This window comes from Triticum urartu, chromosome 3 (assembly GCF_003073215.2).
Source record: "Triticum urartu cultivar G1812 chromosome 3, Tu2.1, whole genome shotgun sequence".
In the NCBI taxonomy this organism is placed as follows: domain Eukaryota; kingdom Viridiplantae; phylum Streptophyta; class Magnoliopsida; order Poales; family Poaceae; genus Triticum; species Triticum urartu.
The window spans coordinates 637,650,930-637,666,206 of NC_053024.1; the positions used below are offsets into that span (position 1 = coordinate 637,650,930).

At 44.9% G+C, this 15,277-nt stretch overlaps 1 long non-coding RNA gene across 6 annotated transcripts; it reads right to left on the bottom strand.

Annotated features, from left to right (window-relative positions):
* Positions 1 to 3,954: 3,954 nt before the first annotated feature.
* LOC125545560 lies at positions 3,955 to 11,414 on the bottom strand. 6 transcript variants are annotated; one of them, XR_007300083.1, is made up of 12 exons: positions 11,159 to 11,414; positions 10,239 to 10,709; positions 10,008 to 10,064; positions 9,835 to 9,914; positions 9,224 to 9,322; positions 8,604 to 8,734; positions 8,122 to 8,361; positions 7,931 to 8,025; positions 7,666 to 7,848; positions 6,423 to 6,650; positions 4,736 to 4,906; positions 3,955 to 4,229 (listed from the first exon to the last, which is right to left on the bottom strand). It is a non-coding gene; the product is annotated as an uncharacterized LOC125545560 (long non-coding RNA). The 6 variants fall into 6 exon arrangements; XR_007300087.1 differs by having other exon boundaries at positions 4,736 to 6,650; positions 10,239 to 10,455; XR_007300082.1 differs by having other exon boundaries at positions 4,736 to 6,650.
* Between the last annotated feature and the right edge of the window lie 3,863 nt (positions 11,415 to 15,277).

Consider the following 15,277-nt stretch of genomic DNA (forward strand, 5'->3'; position numbering starts at 1 on the left):
CAAAAACCTGGCATAAGGTATTATCTCTTCAAGAGAGCCCGAACCTGGGTAAATCCCCGAGTCCTTGTTACCAATGCATCTAGGCTACTAGCTCAGGATCCCCTACCCAAGATTCATCGGGATCGACTCTGTCACCCATCTCAGCTCATTGGACAACAGCCAAGCGTATTTTGAAGTATATAAAGAAATGAGTGACTTCTGGACCTCCTTCACTCTTGTTAGTGCCTTCTCCGATGCAGATTGGGCTGACCGCTTTAATGAAAGAAGGTCAATAGGTGGATTTGGAATTTTTAATGGACCAAATTAAATTTTATAGTGTGCAAAAAACAAGCTACGGTGTCCATGTCAAGTACAGATGCAAAATACAAAGTGTTAGGAAATGCAACAACCGGAATCATTTGGGTCTAATCTATATTAAAGGAACTTGAAGTTCCACAAGCTCATGGCTTTGGTTAATATTGGTGTTACTTATCTGTTTGTCAATCCAGTATTTCATGCCAGAACAAAGCATATTGAGATAGATTTTTATTTTGCGAGAGAACTTGTTGTCAATAAATAGTTAGAGATCAGGTTCCTTCCCGTGATTAGCTTGCAAATGGCTTTACAAAAGCATTGACAACCGAAGGTATAGAAGAGTTCAGACGTAATCTTAACTTGCGTAGTTATGATTAAGGGCGGGTGTTAAGCATAAGGCTCTATCACGTCTAGATTCAAGGAGTTATCTTGTGTAGCACTTTAATTCAGTTAGAAGGTTCTGCGTGTTGTAATTAATCTTCTTTTATCTCTTCCTTGTTTTTCTCTCTCCTTATAACCCACGCATGTAAGCATCTCCAGGGATATGCCCCTGCATATTTAACACAAAGCCATCGCCTCTAGCGAGGCACGACATTCCAACTATTTCTACACTAGTTTCGGGTGCCTCAAGCCTTCTTCAAACGTCCGGCCGGACAGTCCGGTCAGTGACCGGTCAAAAAAATGCTACCCAGACGAGCACCTCAAACCGGCCTGAAACGCCCAGGCTGACTAACACCCTTCATATGCACCTCAAATCTAGGGCAGATATGGGTGGCCCGGGCGCGACCGAGCGTGTCCGCCACGTCAGAGTCAGCCCACGTTGGCCCACCCGACCCCACATATATTCGTCCCCATCCTCTTTCCGGACCAAACCTAGCCACACCACTCCCCGCTAGTCCACTCCGCCCCCAAGCTCCCATCCGGCAATCTTTAACCTTCTCTGGCATGGCGGGAAGCAGGTTTGACTCCGACCAGTCCGGATCCGTCTACTGGGGTGTTATTCCGCGCGGAATGGAGGAGGCTATGGCCGTCCGCATTACCCTCCGTCGCTCCCGGGAGGACTGCGCCCGGCCGACCCGGGGGGAGGGGGGATGTGTCAGGCACGAATCCATTGTGTCAGCGCAACAGACACTTGGATCCTCCGGGGCTGGATCATCGCGGTCTAGTAGCCTCCCCATCTTCGGTCCACCGGAGTATGAGTCCTACACGGCCTGGCGTGGCAAGGAGAGGATAAGGTTGGCCGAGGCACACCTCGCCGCCGACATGGCGGCGGCGGAGTCAACGGATGCGGTGGCGCGCGCTACTATGGAGGAGGAAGTCATTTGTGCCCGCATCCTGAAGTAGCGGCAACGAGGTAACACGCGTGCCCCTCGCCCGGGAGCAAAATTCGGCGGTCTGTGCCATGGCCGGACTCCCCCCCCCCCCCCCCCCTCTCAAAAAGGAGCAACGGGTAGCTCAGCTCAGGCGACGAGCAGATCCGGCTGAATCCATTTTGCGTTTTTGAGCGCTACTTCCGTGAGAAGAACGGCAGGAGTGTCGGGAAGGGCAAGGAAAGTGATGGATGATTTTCTGCATAGCCAGTATGTAGATGTAACATGTCAAATTTTGAGAGTCCGATGGCATGTCTTGAGGTAATAGTCGAAAGAAGTTGTTGCAACGTTTCCGTTTATGTTGCATGTTTTTGTATTTGAGGTTTGCTAATTAAGATGTCTGGTTATGCAAAGCAAATTTTTAGATGTGACCGGTCAATGCCTGTGGACGGGCGCATTCGCTGGCGTTTAGGGGTCTAAATTAGCAACTTGCGGCTTGATATGCTCTTACTCCTGGTAGTGAGCGAGAGTACATGTATGTGTGTATAAGTACCTATCATGCATGAGACACGGCAGATACTTTTTTTTAGACACGGCGATTTGAGTATCAATCAAACATCAAATCAGCCCTGTTTCGCTTGCCATTTGCTGGAGGCACCAAGTCATCAAATCAGCACACACATTACGAGCCTCACTCCCACGGAATTCTAAGAGGAAATGGAGGCTCCAAATACGGAACTAAACGTAGACATTGCTAGCTACCACCACTTGAAACAATCGAACACAAATTCGAAGAGAAGAATGAAGGAACCATTTACAGTGTGCAGCAGGACCAATTGGCCTCAGGACCGACCAGCACTGCCACTGCCACTGCCACTGCACTCCCCTGGCTCCGTTCCTTCAGGCGGCTGCTCCTGCAGCTCCGCCGTGCCGTCGCCCTCCTCCTGCTTCGCCAGGTCGCCGGCGGGGGCGGAGGAGTGCATGCCGGCGCCCACGCACGGCCCGCACTTCCGCTCCACCCAGGCCTCCAGGTCGTGGCCGCCGGCCCGGCCGAGCGCGCGGCGCCCGAAGCAGAACCGCCCCACGGCCACGGCCACCGCCGCGAGCACGGCGAGGACGGCCAGCATGGCGATCACCGGACCGTACGAGCCGCTCGTTGCCGCCGCCCTCTCGGCCGCGCCGTACGACATCATCTGCGGGGGCGGGAATGCCGGCGGCGGGGGCACAAGAGCCGACATTGCCGGCCGGAGCGCCCAGGCCTTCAAGAGCGAGCCCTTCAGGCTGAGAGTGAGTGAAAGCGAGAGGTTGGTGAGTGAGGGGGAGGAGCTTTGCCCGGCCGGAGAAGGCAACCAAAACGAGCTCACTTGACTCCACTCGCTGCCTGGAGGTAGTAGGAGTAACATTTAAGCGCGTAGCTCTAGCTCCAGCTGCTGCCTTGCATGTCTCCAGTTTTGGCTCCACGGCGACCGCTTTTGGTTGCGACGCACGGCCGTCTCTCACGATTCGTACCGTTAAGCGGCAGCGTTCACCAGCGGCGTTTTACACTGTCCTGGCCTGGCCTATGGTCATGGCTATAGCTGGAGTAACTTCAGGGTCGCTTTCCGCAGACCGCAGTTGGTGGACGGGCATCAATGGCCTCACGTAGGTACCAGAGCATTCTCTCTTCTTCATATTTTTCTTTTTGCGAAATGCATGTCCTGCCAGCAAGGAGCACCGGAGTGTTGATCAGCCGCTAGGTGAGGTGAGATGAGATACACCTCGGGATACGCGAGATCCTCGACAGCGACGCCTGTCATGGTGCCTTGACCACGTACCGTGCAATGGCAGTGCCTGTCGACTGTCTAACCTAGGTGCCCCTCCTCTTCTTCTATTAGAGCTAGCATGTATAATACTAGAACTAGATTGGGATCACGCCAAGGCGCGAGGGTGCCGGTCCCAACATTTTAATGAAAAGTAGTGTTAAGTTAGTAGGAATCTCCATTTAGCGTATGAAACATGATAACAAACTAAAGTGAACAAAAAAACATTCTTTTGTGATAAAAAAGATAATGGAGTTCAATGTTGGCATGAAATTATAAGGCAACATCGAGTTCAGCATGTTCATAAGACCACAAAAGATAACCACTATCATTAAGTTCGATACCAAAAGCATTAATATAGGATAGGAAGGAATGGAGAACTTGTACTTGTGGATTAGTAGGTGATATGAGCACGCCGCAAGATAGTACATTGAAATTTTACATTCGGTGTTAGTATAATAGCTCAAAGCTTGAAGCATCAAGTTCGGCAAAAAGGAATAGATCAAAAGCAACGCGGTTTGATAAATCAGAATTAGAGCAAGTCATTTATATAGAAAGCAGCACACTCCACATGTCATTCATAATAATTAGAAAGTCATTTGTACATATAGAGATTGAAGGCTGATGGGTAGTGCATTAGAGGGTAGCTGTACAGTACAGAATACATATCCCATTACTCTGGACAGAAGTGTAGTAAAGCATAATCACACTGATTGTGTTCTGTGAGTACATCCTTCGACGGTAAATGGCTCTACGAATTCCAAGATAATCCAACATGATATAAAGAATGATTCATAGCCGAGATTCTCACAATAGTATGGTCAACCTGAGTCGTCGGAAATGGTTTAGAGATAACATAAGTGGTTGAAATACATAAACAGTAAAAGAAAGTACATGTGCAAGACAATAGACCAATTCCAATTGGATTTCTTGCAGAAACAAAGATACATGATACAAAGCCTACAAAGCAAGTTGATAATTTTCAGCAAACCTTGATAGTTGGACGAACCCAATAAGAACTAAAAACTTTGGCACCATATTCTGCTAGGTTTCTTCAATTCTTTTCAACATGAGAATGCAAGAAACTCATTTCCTTGCGAAACCTCAGACATTAATGGATACCCCATGGAGTCAATCTAGAGATATGGCATGTATCACCATCAAGCTAGCGTACACAGTTCATCTATAAAATCTACTCCTATAAACTAAATCAAGCTAGCACACAAGGTTCATATCCAAATAGGATTACATCTCTTGGGGTCTGGTTACCCAAATACAACCAGAGATCCTCACAAGAGAGGTGGGGGGCATAGAAGAGCAAAAGGATCTTACTTGCAAGAAGAAGCCAGACTCCAGGGTCGCGCAAGTGCTAGACATACCATCACAAGCACCATTACGGCTCTTGATTCAGATCCCCTCCTTCGCCGTATGATGCCACTTGAAAATAGACCATTTTACTGGGTGGGAAAAAGCATGGCTCATAGGCATTGTGGAGGCTCCATCCTTCACACAAAAGTGTAGAAAAGGAAACTCATCTCCAAACAAAATAACTTGAAATAATTCTTTCTTCGGAACTGCTTAATTTAAATGCATACAGTTCTTTATTTGTTTAGGATGTATGCAAGAATTTCTAGTAAGTTCTACATGGAAAGAACTGAACACAACTCGACAACAAGACAATCTCATGTTTAAGTTTAAGTTGAAACTGTATGCTCAATATTTATGAAATTGGACGCTCAATATGTGTCTAACCATATCTATCACAGGCCTTTGTCACAGAAATAGGGTAAGTACTCGAGTAGCAATACCACATCACCATGGGTAAGCAGTCCTATTTATTTTCATAATAAATACACCATCACCAAGGAACATACTTAGTTTTGAAGCAATGTTATATCCTATTATAATGTTTGGCAACTGATCATAAACAGTAGGGAGCAAAGCAAGTGTGCACGAGTCCTTTTTAGTATACATAACATCATCGTAGCATTAGAAGCAAGAAAAAAAATCACCTGCCGCATGAGCTCTGATTTTCACATGCTTAAAACATTTTACAATTCGTATATAAACCCAAAACAATATGATACTTTTCTAAAACTCTCTGCAATTCATGTATAAACCAAAATCAATATAGTGATGCATTCCGAAAACCCTTTGCAATTGATGTGTAAACCTCGAAGGAGTATTGTAGATTTTTCCCAAACACGTATCTAGCAAGAAAGCAGACGGGCACACAGCGTCCTGCCGATGCTGCCGGACCAAGGGGACCCATGTGTCCCCTGCCCTCGTAAACCAGGCCATGCATCACAGGTCCTGCTCCGCGCCAGATCTGGCCGGGCGAACGCCTGCCAGCCACCACCAAAGCAGGGGAAGACCCCGCAGCCGCCGCAAATCACCGATGGGGAGAGCGGTGAAGCATGAACCTGGAACCTCGACGGAGTCGAGATGAAGGCGGCAAAGCTCCGACAACGGCCATCACACGATAAATAAAGGCAAAAAACCCGAATTAGCGGATCTTCTATGCATATCCACTGCTATAGATTCAAATAACACTAATCAGAAAGCAAGGATGTAGCCTTACAGGACCAACCAGTAGCTAAGAAATCAGGGGCTAAACAATTATCTTGTCTAAGAGCTAGTACATACTACAGAATAAATACTGCAGCAAGAATTGATAGAACACTTGACCAGTCCAACCAAATTAATAGGTTATAAATACTACACCATGTCTTGACCAGCTCCAAACTAAATTCTATTTGGATTTTGTGTAAACGAAGCCAAGTTATACTACTACAATAACCTAGAACCACTAAAGCACCCACACAAACAGTCAAGTATCCTCATCTTGATTATGGCCAAAAAATGTATCATATAGCACGCACGCACGCACACAAATAGTCACAGTATCCTCATCTTGACGAAAGCGAAAATGTATCATATAGCACACACGCACACAAACAGTCACATTATCCTCATCTTGCTGAAAGCAAAAAATGTATGATGTACTGTAAATACATACCCTGACCTGGAAACGGTATGGTCCAGTCTCAGTTGACAGTCTTGATGGTTCATGTTGGCCTTTAGATATGTTTTTGAACAACAATTTTGCTTGCTGCTTGTAGAAGACAACATCCTTCACATAACCACCATCTAAGCACTCCGTCAATTGTAGGCCATCAGTGATACAAGCTATCATTGTCAGCTTCACCATTTCGAAAAGATAACAAGACACAAGCAAAAGTGCCACCTGCACAAAAAAGCAGAGGAGATCTAGTAAATACTTCTAACATGTTCACTTTGGTATAGAGGATCCTACTTATCCAATGACCCATATATCTCAAATAGAACATATTAATATCTCAAGCAACAGTGAATGTCCAGCATATTCTCCAAAGTTACAGAATATAACAGGTTCAGAGACTCTCAAGATCAAACAATAGCGAGGGGATTTTGTAGCCGCATGGAAAAGCTAATAAAATTTCTTCTAATTTAAATCTCAGACATCTCGATGAAATAAATAATTTGATACATAACTGAAACTGAACTCTAACCATTTGTTGTTTAGTTGTCTTGTAATGACTATCAACACTTTCACTTTCAGCATATGTGATATTTCTCTGCGTCCTCCTCCTCACCCACAAGTCCAGTATTCATTTTGGGAATTGACATTTGAGAAAACATCATTATGGCCGACAGTTTTCAGATGCAAAACCAAGTATGCTAACGATATGGGATTACAACTTTGAGAAAACACTATAGTAGGCAGAAATAATAAGGTACCCAAGCAAATCGAAAGAGCAGTGACAGATAATCCAATGAGTGCCAAAGTAGTAGCAATACCCCCAACCAAACCATCAAGACCATCAAAAAATGTTACTCCAGTACACATAGAAATAGAACTTACTGTAGCCAGAACCCATATGAAGTTTTCCCATGAATGCAAGACCAAATGGCAGAGGTAGAGGAACAATTAATTTACTTCATAAACCAATTCAAATCAGTAATGTTGAGAAAGTTAATCTGAGTATTGAATTGTAATATTATTATGATCATCAGATAACTAAGGGTCATACAATGTGTTCGGTATACAGCTTATGCCCAATCATATACGCAGTTGCCTATTTTTGCAAGAACAAAAGAGACTATTGCTACAAGAAATAGAAGTTAAAAAACTTCATTATCAAGACACAATATATACAATGTCCGGAAACATAGAGAAGAAATGCAGTCAATGTTCTTAATATATCAATAGAGAAGATCACCTGCATGGCGTGCTGCGGGTGAATCAGGTTGGAAGGGTGCGGATAGGGCTGCGACCGCATTGTCCTTCTTCCCTCCTCTCAGCGCATAACAAAGAGTAGGAACTGAGATTGTGGAGTGTGCCTACTTCATTGCAGAACAAATGATAGAACTGGTTCTGTGACAGCCTGCAGCTGCTCCTGGTCCTAAGAAAAACGAAAATATAATCAATTTCCTCTGCTTTTGCCCTATTGTCAAAATGTATATTTATGTAATGCTTCTGCTTACTGAAAATGGCATGCACAACTACTTAAATAATGAACTCCTCGTCACGGGGAGGCGGATCTCTATTATGAGCAGATACTCTCTTCTACAGCTTGTTCCTGAATATGAGTAATTCACATGATTAGAGTACAGAACGGGTGCTATAAGACAATGTACAAGAAAAATAGCTACAACACGAGGGTTGCACGAGTTACCTCAAAATTGTCAGCATAATATGGCATTGAAGAAGGCATAATCTTCATGCGCTTAGTCACACTTCGATATTTTGTGGAGGAACTTGAACAAACAATTTATAAATATCATGTACTGGCTTCTGCGTCAAGTGTATAGCTCTGACTCCAACCAGGAATGTAAGCGGCTGGATACCGAGCTTTTCAGTTAGCTTTGGTGATATCCATGGATATGTCTGACGGTGAAGCTACACCCTGATTAACCTGGATAATAATAAATGGATGGGGCCATTAGCTATTGATAAACGGCCATATGACTACACGATGCTTGAAATAAACTCATGTCAGGCAGATAGGCTGGAAACCTAAGACATAAAGGAAGAGCAAAGAAGCTAGCACAACTGCAAAATTAATTCAGACTGTAAAGTTCGTGACTATTCTGTAGTGCATTGTGAACTACGACAATCACTGAAAACAGTTTGCATGAGCAGAGGTAGAGTTCATACCGATGCTGCAGGCACAGATTTGATTATCGACTTGTTGTATCCACGAACTTCAGCAACAGACTCAGCCATCTGTAATTTTGAAACCCTATCTGGTCCACCGACATTCAGAAGTACCTGATTTTTTTTGCCATCTACAATATGTACTTTAGTGTCAGTGCAGCTGATAAACAAATAATAAAGAATGAAACCATTTAAGATGCAGAGAACAATATTAAAGTTATTAAATGAAAAATGGAGTGCATTTTAGAAAGAGCAGATTTCACACAGTGAACCATTACACTGTATAAAAGGATACCAATGCACACCACTGCTTGATTTAGTAATACATTAGCAATACAATACTACAACTTAGTATATTATTTAGTTTATGCCAGAAATGGGAATTAAGATAAATCAAAAGAGAAACTATACTTTCATGTGAGAAGAACATCCTGTGTTTATAGCTTTCAGGTTTGCAGTAATAAACAGGACAACTATGAACTGAATATACACATCAATAATTCTCTAGGTTCTCTCACCACAAATCAACATAATTGCAAGAATATCTCATTTTAATGTGCTTAGTTGTTTAGCTTCAGCAAACTGATGAAGATTATGACCCTTCATGAGAAGTATTATACCTTTGTTGCACAATCAACCCTAGCCATCAATATTCTCTCCGGATGCATGTCAGCAAGTTAAACAATTCATCCCTAGTAGGATCCAGCCAAAGTGCACTCCTGTAATCCACAAAGAAACAAACAAGTAAAGAAAACCAGTAGACAACCTAGATATGCAAATGAACAACAACAACAACAACAAATATACACGCGCACGAGCACCAACCTAGATATGCAAATGAACAACAACAACAACAACAAATATACACGCGCACGAGCACCAACCTAGATATGCAAATGAACAACAACAACAACAACAAATATACACGCGCACGAGCACCAACCTAGATATGCAAATGAACAACAACAACAACAACAAATATACACGCGCACGAGCACCAACCTAGATATGCAAATGAACAACAACAACAACAACAAATATACACGCGCACGAGCACCAACCTAGATATGCAAATGAACAACAACAACAACAACAAATATACACGCGCACGAGCACCAACCTAGATATGCAAATGAACAACAACAACAACAACAAATATACACGCGCACATGCACCAACCTAGATATGCAAATGAACAACAACGAAAAGAAGGAGGAGAAGAGGGGTCGACCTGTAAGTCCCTGGACGAAGACATGAAGGCTGCCACAGATCCAACAATGAACAGACGAGGGGGTCGACCAAAAGGAGCTCCTACAAAGAATGGACCAGTCCGCAGCAAAACAAGTGTCAAGATCATGGCTCAACTGAAGCAGACGACGAAAACCGGGTCAAAATGAGGCTTACCCATAGGTCGATGAGCGCGACAACCAATCCAGCCCAACGACGACAAGAACAATGGATCTGCAGGCAACAGAAATCTGAAAACAATTAGCCAGGGCCAAACCAATTGAGAGAAAGCACACGCAATGTGAGACAACAACATCCTGCGATAAAACCCCGCACAAAATCAACTGAAACACAAAAACCTATCACTGAAGGAGAATACCTGCACCTCTAGGGTGGGGAATGGCTCACCTAGCCGTCGTTAGAGTGGTTGCACTGGGAGCACCAGCGCCACTGCAGGCTGTGTCGCCCTGGGCCTCCTCGTCACTGAAGGCCTCTCCCACATCAGCGACCGTTTCATCGCGTGCGCGAAGAAGGGGCTAGAGGCACGGGGTTGGGGACTGGCGGCAGGCGCCGCCTCGCCTCGGGCCTCCTCGCCGCCAAAGGACGCCGCGTACTCGAAGCACGGCTGGAGGCGGTGATGAACACACGATGGAGGATAAGTACAACTCAGGGAACCTCATATGTCAGTCTTAACCAAAGCAAGCATTCCTCTTCAAAGAATTATTACAAAAATTGCACAGCTACATATATCAGAGGAATACACAGAACAAATGGGCAGTGAGAAACTACGGCTCGCAGAAGTTTAGGTGATAAAAACACATGGTTCGACAGTTCAGCAGCTGCCCAAGGAGCTCAGGCTCTAGCCTGCAGACCGCCGCCCTGCTCCAGAACAAGTGCAGTGAGTACTCCAGCACAATTTGGATCAGGAACAGGAACAGTTTGAGCTTATAAACTATAATTGGATCATGAAAATCGCAGTAGCAGAGATCCTAAATAATTCTTATAAACTGAACCAGAACAATTTGAGCTTATAAACTCATATTTTCATTTAAATTATCACGACGGTACTCTTTGACAATGCATCATACAATATAAATTACACCTGCAAGAAGAATGAAGAACAATCTCTAGGATTACAAAACTCAGAACTATCCTAAAATTCCATTAGCAGAAATGCAGGCTGAATATTTCACACAACACTGATTTTTGCATTGCGCCAAGCATGCTACCAACATGTGTTTTTGAGCTGCTGAATATGGGGTTTACATGTTCATGGAGTATTTCAGCTATACTCGCAGAATGCAGCCCAGTTCCTTGACTGGTCTTACCCGATGAGCCGCTACGAGGGAGAGAGGGCCGAGCAGTTACGGGAGTGGCAACCTCCGCTCCTCCTGGCAATGGGGACGCTCGAGCTCGACGGAGGAGCAGCGGTGCTACCGGTGGCGGCGCCCCCTCCGGGAGATGCAAGAGGACGAGCGAGGGGGCAGGGGGGGTGACAGCCACGGCCGGAGAGGAGGCAGGGTGGCGGCGTGAGGGGCGGGGGAAGAGAGAGACGGCTAGGGGGAGGAAGAGAGAGGCGGCTAGGGTTCACCACGGGCGGGTTCACCACGGGCGTGCTGCTTTTATACGCCCATGAGTGAAATGACGAGAACACCCTCGACGGGGCACTGTTATTACGCGCGATGGCACGAACGATGGAAAACTATTCATTGCTACAGCGCCTTTTTTGATCCGGCAGCCCAAATCGTCCAGAGGTTTGATCCGACGGCTATAATCGCATCAGGAAAACAGATCGGACGGCCAGAATCGCCTGAACTCTGAGAGCGCCCGGGAGTGACTCGATCTCTTATTTCTCGATGACACAGTACAAAATATAAATATTGCAAAAATAATTGGTTTGATGCTCACATTTAGCACTGCCAATACTTAGTAAGTCAACAGTTGGCAATATAAAAAGTAGTCAAAAATTAGCAACTTATTGTCAGGTTAGCAAGTAAACATGGTAACCAATCAATGCACCGACCAATATTTGGCATTTGCCATAAGTTGGCATGCCAACTTTTTGGCATCGAACCATTCATGCTCTATATTCTTACTTACTACCTCCGTCCTGATTTATTAGTTCCCTTTGTATTTCGTGTTAAATTTTGATCTTAAATTAACTAACAAAATGTTAATGCATGCCACCAAAAATTATATCGTTGGATTTGTATTCGAACATAGTTTTCAATTATATAATTTTTTATGACATGCATTGACATTTTGTTAGTCAAATTTAAGGTTAAAATTGACACAGAATACAAAAGGACTAATAAAACAGGATAGGGGTAGTAGTTGGAAGAGAGAGAGGATGAGACAGAAGAAAAGCGAGTTGTAAATTTCTCCCTCCGTCTCATAATGTAAGACTTTTTTGTGAACTAACATAGCTTACAAAAAAATCTTATATTATGGAACAAAGGGAGTAGTAGGGAGGTGTAGCACACGCTCCAAAAAAGCATTGTGAGCGAAGAAGGTGGATCATGTAGTGATAAACTAGTAAAATCTTATAGCCAACTATTATCTGAGTTGGCTCTTGGATTGGCTATAGATGACATGACTACTACATATAGCCAACACTTGCGGGAATTGCTTTTAGAAGCCGAGTTCCATGGAGGCCTCCAAATGGTAAATTCAAAATTCATGAAAATTTATATGTTTACATTCTTTAAAATTCTAAAAAAAATACAAAGATATGAAGACGTAATGTACAACTGCGTAACTTTTAGTGACGAAATACGTTGAAATGAGGGCTATGCAAAAAAAGGCAAATCTGAGGCTTACTAACATATGATACTATTCATACTCCCAGACTATGAATTTTTCTTTTTTTGTAATATGTCGCATTTTAATGAATTTCATCCTGAATTTTTATAAACATACGTCTCACATCCTTACTTACTTGTACAAACTTTTCCAGATTTTTTTAAACCAAAATTTTCAAAATTTGATATTTTTTCAAAATCCGGTCTCCATGAAGCCCAAGAGCCAAAATGCCATTCTCCAACAATTGGCTATACTATTAACCATGCTCTTAGGAGTAGCGGTGATGACCCCTTATGACGCGGTGCTTAGGGCAACCGCCCACATATTTGGTGTGCGCGGGTCTGTTTGCATCAAAACGGGCGAGAACCCCGGCATAACGTGTCGACGCAAACCCAAAAACCATCCACTCGTTGTCCGCCTGGACGTATTCCCTGCCCATATTTACGTCCACACGGACATGTGACGGACGCGCCGCGTGTCTGTTCAGTGTTCGCCTCGGGACCGCGTGTCGGCCGACCAGTCACCGCCGCGGCCATATTTAATGTGACCCACCCCCTTGGGCCCGCTCAGCGGCCGCTGGAAATGTTCGAAGTCCACACTTATTTTAAATGGCAAGCGTGTGAGGCGGGGGTCATCCACTTCCCACTCATGTCCACATCTAGCCACACACGTTTCCTCGCCGGCAACTGGAGACCCTAGCCCTAGCCATGGCAGGCTTCTTCGAGAAGGAGAAGGGCAAGGCGAAGCACGACACCCAGGCAAGATCATTGCACGGGCTGGCGAGGTGGGTGCTGGCGCCAACAACGGGGAACGTGTGCCGGCCATAGCAGCGTGTGTACATCCCGGTGCACCGCGCGTGGTACCACTTGTAGTACCGCGTCTCGCTACCGTGGCCCGACTTTAACCTCCCTCATAGTTGGCACCTCGACCCCCACAACATCCCGGTGCCGGCAGTGCTGCGGTCTACGAGGGCACGCACCGAGAAGATCCGCCTGCGGCATGCCCAACTCACAACTCCCCCAACTCGGATGTGTGGTTCGCGATTGAGCACGACTTGCCCCGCCGCGGCACCATTCATCTTGACGCCAACTATGCATCGCCGCCTGTTTGTGGCACCGAGAAGGAGGAGGCAGCCTACCAGGCCGAACTCAATGAGGCGCTTTGCTACCTCTTGAGCACTGCGTTGGTTTCCCCAAAGAGGAAGGGATGATGCAGCAAAGTAGCGTAAGTATTTCCCTCAGTTTTTGAGAACCAAGGTATCAATCCAGTAGGAGGCTACGCGCGAGTCCCTCGTACCTACACAAAACAAATAAATCCTCGCAACCAACGCGATAAGGGGTTGTCAATCCCTATACAACCACTTACGAGAGTGAGATCTGATAGATATGATAAGATAATATTTTTGGTATTTTTATGATAAATATGCAAAGTAAAATAAAAGCAAAGTAGAAAGCAAAGGAAATAACTAAGTACTGGAAGATTAATATGATGAAGATAGACCCGGGGGACATAGGTTTCACTAGTGGCTTCTCTCAAGAGCATAAGTATGCTACAGTGGGTGAACGAATTACTGTTGAGCAATTGACAGAATTGAGCATAGTTATGAGAATATCTAGGCATGATCATGTATATAGGCATCACGTCCGAGACAAGTAGACCGACTCCTGCCTGCATCTACTACTATTACTCCACTCATCGACCGCTATCCAGCATGCATCTAGAGTATTAAGTTAATGAAAATAGAGTAACGTCTTAAGCAAGATGCCATGATGTAGAGGGATAAACTCATGCAATATGATGAAAACCCCATCTTGTTATCCTCGATGGCAACAATACAATATGTGCCTTGCTGCCCCTACTGTCACTGGGAAAGGACACCGCAAGATTGAACCCAAAGTTAAGTACTTCTCCCATTGCAAGAAAGATCAATCTAGTAGGCCAAACCAAACTAATAATTCGAAGAGAGTTGCAAAGATAACCAATCATACATAAAAGAATTCAGAGAAGATTCAAATATTATTCATAGATAGACTTGATCATAAACCCACAATTCATCGGTCTCAACAAACACACCGCAAAAAGAAGATTACATCAAATAGTTCTCCACAAGAGAGGGGGAGAACATTGTATTGAGATCCAAAAAGAGAGAAGAAGCCATCTAGCTAATAACTATGGACCCGTAGGTCTGAGGTAAACTACTCACACTTCATCGGAGGGGCTATGGTGATGATGTAGAAGCCCTCCGTGATCGATGCCCCCTCCGGCGGAGCTCCGAAACAGGACCCAAGATGGGATCTCGTGGATACAAAAAGTTGCGGCGGTGGAATTAGCGTTTTGGCTCCGTATCTGATCGTTTGGGGGTATGTAGGTATATATAGGAGGAAGGAGTACGTCGATGGAGCAACAGGGGGCCCACGAGGGTGGAGGGCGTGCCTGGGGGGGTAGGCGTGCCCCCCTACCTCGTGGCCTCCTCTTTTGTGTCTTGACGTAGGGTCCAAGTCTCCCGGGTCTTGTTCGTTAAGAAAATCACGTTCCGAAAGGTTTCATTCCATTTGGACTCCGTTTGATATTCCTTTTCTTCGAAACCCTAAAACAGGCAAAAAACAGCAATTCTGGGTTGGGCCTCCGGTTAATAGGTTAGTCCC